Below are 6,000 nucleotides of genomic sequence, written 5' to 3'. Positions count from 1 at the left end.
CATTTAGCTTCTCTACAATGGCCTTGTCTTCCTTGAGTGCTCCTTTAGCACCTCCGTTGTCCAGTGCCCCACTGACTGTTTGGCCAACTTCCTGCTTCTGATGGACTTACAAAAAGTAACTGCATTTTTATTTGGCCTTTTGATAGTTGCTCTTTAAATTTCTTTTTGGCCTGCCTCAGTATACTTCTGCTTAACTTGCCAGAGTGTATGCTCCTTTCTATTTCCTCACTAGGGTTTGATTTCCAATTTCTAAAGGATGCCTTTTTGCCTGTAACTCTTTTACTCTGCTGTTTAGCCATGGTGGCGTGTTTTTTTGGGTTTGAGTCCTGTAGGTTTTTTTCCCATTTGGGGTATATATTGAGTTTGAGCTCCATTATGGTATATTTAAATAGCTTCCATGCGGCTTCCAGCATGTAGGAGCTCCTGTCATGGGCAAGGACTGTCTGGTCTTAGGTGCTGCACAAAGGACGGTCCTACCTCAAAGAGCTTACCTTGCATTCTTTTACTTTAGGAGCCAAGGGTCTTTGGTTTCATTCTCCCTGTCTCACGCTGTGGTGTATTTGTCTGCCGTGGTGGCCGTAGATTCGTTACCACTTCTGTGTGCAGGGGAATGAAAGACGGAAGGTGTTTTAGGAGCAGAGGGCAGCCTCCTGGCCTAACATGCCTGTCTTCCCCCTCCTGAGTTTTAGGTTTCTCTTAAATTCCCTGGCATAAATGCTCCTGGGTATCTGTGTACAGAGATCAAACACTGGCAGGGCACCTCTTCCCCCCCCACCGCCCCAGCCCTCTTATTTATGTTAGAACAGCAAGGGAATGATCCTTTGCATTCACCATCTCCTTTATTTACATGACAGAGTTAGACCAGGAATACTTTGTCTTCTTGAGCCTTTATCTAAACCATGTAATCCTGTGTCAACACACTCCTGTCAAAATGGACTTTGGCTATGCCATCCCCATTAAGGTCAATAGCAGGCACCTGCCCAAATTCTTCCCCATTGTCTTGAAATGTAGGGGAAAATAAGAGCAAGTGAGGAAATTGGTCATTCCCCTCTCTCACAATGTCTGTCCCAAATGCTATCCTGCATGCCGCTCTGGGTGCGTGTGTGTCTTTATCAATTTTTTTTGTTCCTCTTTGTGCAACAGTAATGGGATTAGAACCCCATTCCACTGCAATACTTCCCAAGGTATTTGCCCTGCAAGATTCCTCCAAAGAGAAAGCAAGGAGTTAATTGTAAGTATGCTTTAATTTGCAAAATATGTCCAGCCCAGCAACATCCTGCTCAGCAATTCTTGGCACCCAGAGGGCATAAGTAACTTAAATTTTGCCTTCCTGTCTCACGGGAAATGTTGTGAATATTTGTACAGCAAGGCAGTCAGCCAGCCAGGGCAGTGCACTGTCTCCTCTGGGTTAGAAACTCTTTTCTCCTTCTTGACCATGTAAGGGAACTCGGATAAGTAGTGACGAGGACTTAGCAGCCATAAGAAAAGGCTCACACAAAAATAACCTGCACAAGTATAGAACCAGAGAGAGACGGTGACTCAAGCATCTGGAGAGTTGGCTTTTCTCTATACTACCTCCAGTGCATATGGTTTATTTCAAAAGAAAGAGGAGGAGCAAGACGACACTTGTGACAGGTGGTGAAGCCAAGGCTGTTTCTGCTGGAGAAGCTGTTTAGGAAAGTTGTATCTTTGCATAAGACGTATGTGGCTTTTTTCATGTCTTCTCACATATTTTTAGCCTCTCTTACCGAAGATATGTCAGTCCGTCCTGAAGATTTTGCTGATACGTCTCTGGGAATACTGGATGCTTCTGTTTATATTTGGAGTACATTAGGTAGAACTATGTGTAGTCAGGAAGGATACAATTGGGCTGGTTTAGATACTAAACATTAGTTTGGGGAGCAGGGTGTTTTGGGGAGGCGTGCAGCTGTACTGACTGAGTCAACTGTTCCAAAGTAACAGCTTGAGAATTAGGTCCCAGACTGGCAATCAGAGAGGTCTTTAAGAATGACTGAAACTGCACCTCTGAGAATGGTGCTATTGACTACAATGGTCCTGGCTTCCCAGGATTAGATTAAAACATGTGGTAGGTTTTTCCCCTCTTTTGGTTTGGTTTGGTTTTGTGAAGTGAGTTTAGCTGATCAAACAACCCTTCGTATCAGCAGAGGAGATGCAGCAGTGTCCTTCCACTGTGCTTTACCCTCATTCAGAGGTCTGCTTCTAGGAGCCAGAAGGCAGTTTGGTTGTATGTTCTTCCATTCTTTGGTCTCTGTTGATGGTTGTGCCTATTAATGCTGGCTGTGGTTGGCCTTCTCCACTTGGCCACCATGAACCGGACAGGAACCCACTAAATTTATTTCACGTAGATCATCAAGCAGCCAGTAGATGATTATGCCTTTTGTTCATTCGTGACCGTGGCAGGGTTCAAAGTAGTGTCCTTCAGGTAAAATGCTCCATGTCTCATTAGGAATTTCCTAGGTCATCCAGGCAAGGCTAATTATGGACCCCGAGGAAGCTGTTTGCCTGCTCTCCTAGCTGTAGTTGAGATTCTGCCATCACTTGAGTCTTTAAGTCAAGAATGAGTATCCTTCTGAAAGATCTGCTGTAGCTCAACCAGAAATTATGGACTTGATGAAGAAATTACTGGGTGAGGGTCTTGGAATAGACGCTCTGGTACCCAGTTCATTAGACCACGCAGCTTCCAGTACTTTGTATTTTAGTTGAATATTTATCTAACTTGGAGTCAGTGCTGTGCCAAGGGCCTGAGTGTTAGGTGGGACAAAGCAGCTGTTTTATAGGGTCTTGCATGCATGCTAGTGAAGGATAGTTTTAAAAGTGTGCCTTGTCCCTCTGCTGTGATGTCTGAGCTGTTCAGTGAGGTAAAGAAATTCCCTAGGAAGCCATCCTGCTCCTACTGAGGTGTGTCACATTCTGGGACACAGTGCAGCTGGTCTTGCATAGATTATGTAATAAACACCGCAGAATGGTATCTATAGTTGGGATGAAGGCACACTCAGTGGTCTTTAAGTTTTCCATTTTCTGAGTAGGGCAAAGTCCATCTGGTAGAACTTGCACCGAATTAAACTCTGTTACTTGTTAGTAACTAACTATTCCGGACATAATTACCTGCTTTCACCTTTATTTAAAAAAATAAAGGAAGATTTGTCAGCTTCTCTTCCTTTGGCTGGCAGCTGGGATCTCAGTTCTTGGAATGGAATCTTGGCCTTTTCTTGCTTCAGAAATAATTGCAACATAGGGGATTAGCTGTTGAGAACACCATAAAAGTACAAGGCCAGTCATTGCTGAAGTGTGCTTGTAAAGCAGAGATAAAGAGGAATTGTGAGTTGGTTTTCTCAGTCATGCTTGCGATCACCTGAGCCATTTGATATTCACATTGCAGTGAGCTCACCAGTAGGTGGAACTGCTGAGGCTGAAAACGGAATACATCCTAACACACATGTATATCTCTGGGAAAGGACTTCTGGGGTTTCCCTTGTATTGAGTTACTTTCACCATATCGGTTCCATAGCGTTAAATGTGCTGAGTTCCAGATGTTGGGTATTGTTGGGCTCCAGAATGGTCCTGCAGCAGCTTCAGCAGAAGAACAGCAAAGTAGGAGGCTGCCCCTGCTCAGTGTGGTTATGGCCCACAATAACGTTTTACGCTCTCCCAGTTCTCCATGACAGTGACGTCTTCCACCCTGGCCTTCAAGGGCTGCCTGAGATTCTCTTTGAAGCCCATCGGTGCTGCCTTTAAATCAGCCCAAGAGGATGCTGGAATGACTGACTCATTCATTCTTCTCTGGCAACTTCCTGGGCTTATATGTAGGTTAGAAAGCCGGCCTCCCACCTCTTCCCAGCTTTGTTCCTTGCTGTAAAGCTGAACACACGTGTCTGGTCAGGGAAAGCACTTCCCCCTCCCATTTCCCTCTATTATTTGCTGACTTTCAGTGCCCTTTGCTTACTGGAACAGGTCGCACACGCTGGACCTGCAACTCTGAGGCATTGGCATGGTGCTCCTTGCCCCCACCTAGATGTGGTTACAGAGAGAGAAGGGTTTTCCCAGCACAACAGTCACAGGAATTGGCACTTCATAGCTTCTCTGGGTGTGTTGAGTAATACTCTGCATTGGCAGATATTCCTGGAGCAACTTACCCCACTCGAAAAAGCAAGGCACAGGCAAGATGCTTTCTGTGCTGTGGGAAGTCAGACGTGCTCTTAGTTCCCATGGAATAAATGACCCAAGGGACCAGGAAACTCCATTTTGAGATGTGTTTGTAAACACTGCTGAAAGAGCTCAGTGGTTTGAGCATTGGCCTGCTAAACCCAGGGTTGTGAGTTCAATCCTTGAGGGGGCCATTTAGGCATCTGGGGCAAAAATTGGGGATTGGTCCTGCTTTGAGCAGGGGGTTGGATTAGATGATCTCCTGAGGTCCCTTCCAACCCTGATAGTCTATGATTCTATGGGACCAGTCAGAAAAATGGATGTAAATAGGAAGGTCGAGGAGAGCCAGGCCTGGTGGGAAATTGCTGTATCGCTAATAGGATTTATATCCCCTTTATCCTCTTGTGCAGGTAGTGGCAGCATAAAGGTTGATCTTTGTGCCAAGGCTCTATCAGAAGCTTCTGACATGCGAATTGCTGTCTTTTTACTTTAATCATCTGTTTAGAGCTTAAATTCATTAGCAGTTGATTGGCATGGAACTTAATCCTGTTATTAGAGCAGTGCATGCTAGCACCCCTCTAACAAAAGGCCTGGCAGCATTTCAGTTCTGGACCTGGGTGATTTTCAGAGGGTCTGGCAGCTATCAAAATCTTCTCTAGGGTTAAACTGGATCTGGAGAAGAGTTTGTTGGTGAGGAACGTGGCAAATTGCGGCTTGTCTTTCAGTTTCAGCAATGTGAATCCTTTTCAGAATTTGCCTTCACAAGGTTCCTTGGGAATCTGCTCTTTATTTTGAAAATGAGCTTGTACAAACCTATTGGCTTCATTACGATCCGGACCCCATGCTGAGAACGAAGGCCCCTTGCCCTGTGCAAGACGGCTACGTGCACGGCACAGGTCTCTAGCTGCTCAAAAAAGGCCTAGAGCCACAGTGCTGTGCACAGGGCAGCCTGCATTTCAGCGGCTAGGCTCATAAAAAGCAGATTTATTTTAACACTTAAGTGGTACTCGTGGCTTCTGGGGTGGGCATTTCCTGCAGCCGTGCACCTTAGAGGGAACACCGGTTGTTGGCCTATTGCTCAACCCCCAGCATGGAGGATTAGTGGACTGCTTTTCCTCTGGTTCCCCCTTTGACCGGTCTGGATTGAGTGGCCCTACCCAGAGTTAAAACTACTAGCTGTCAGGGTCATGGGAACACACAAGCCTTTTTGCTTGCTTCAAGGTGCAGCCTTCAGGATAGGCAGGGATGGTGGAGCCTTATTCATACCCTTATTCATACCCATCACACCCTAAGCAGTGTGTGATGTTGTGGGAAGGATTCAGATTTAGAGGTGGTCTACACTGGTACTGCCCCTGTTGGGAAATTTCAGAGTGAAAAAGACACCTAGGATAGACAAAGCTATGCCGCTGAGTCTGTGTTGGTGCTAATATATGGTGCATTTCATTAGTCACCTTCTTATACATGAGTTGCCTAAATACATGAGCTGTGGACTGTGTGTATTTTTATTTCACTATCGTTAACCAACAAAAGGACGTTTTACGGTTGGGATGTTCAAAGGATTAGTGATTATGGGTGCTTCCATTTTTAGCTGCCCACCTTGGGACATCTCAAAGGGACCTCAGGGCAGGAGCTCGCACCATCTGAAAATCAGACCCCTTTTTAAGGTGTCTTGCACCGGGGTCCCTCACAGTCGAAGCACCTGGAATCCCAAGTCACTGCTGAAAATTGTGGCCTGAAGTTCTATCTGCTCCTTGTCATTACAGGGCGAGATATTACCTGTAATCCGCCCCGCTACAAACCCCAGCAAACCAGTCTGCCAGCCAGATTGTCACAAAC

The sequence above is a fragment of the Lepidochelys kempii genome, chromosome 16 (assembly GCF_965140265.1).
Source record: "Lepidochelys kempii isolate rLepKem1 chromosome 16, rLepKem1.hap2, whole genome shotgun sequence".
Lineage (NCBI taxonomy): Eukaryota > Metazoa > Chordata > Testudines > Cheloniidae > Lepidochelys > Lepidochelys kempii.
This window is presented reverse-complemented; position numbering follows the sequence as displayed.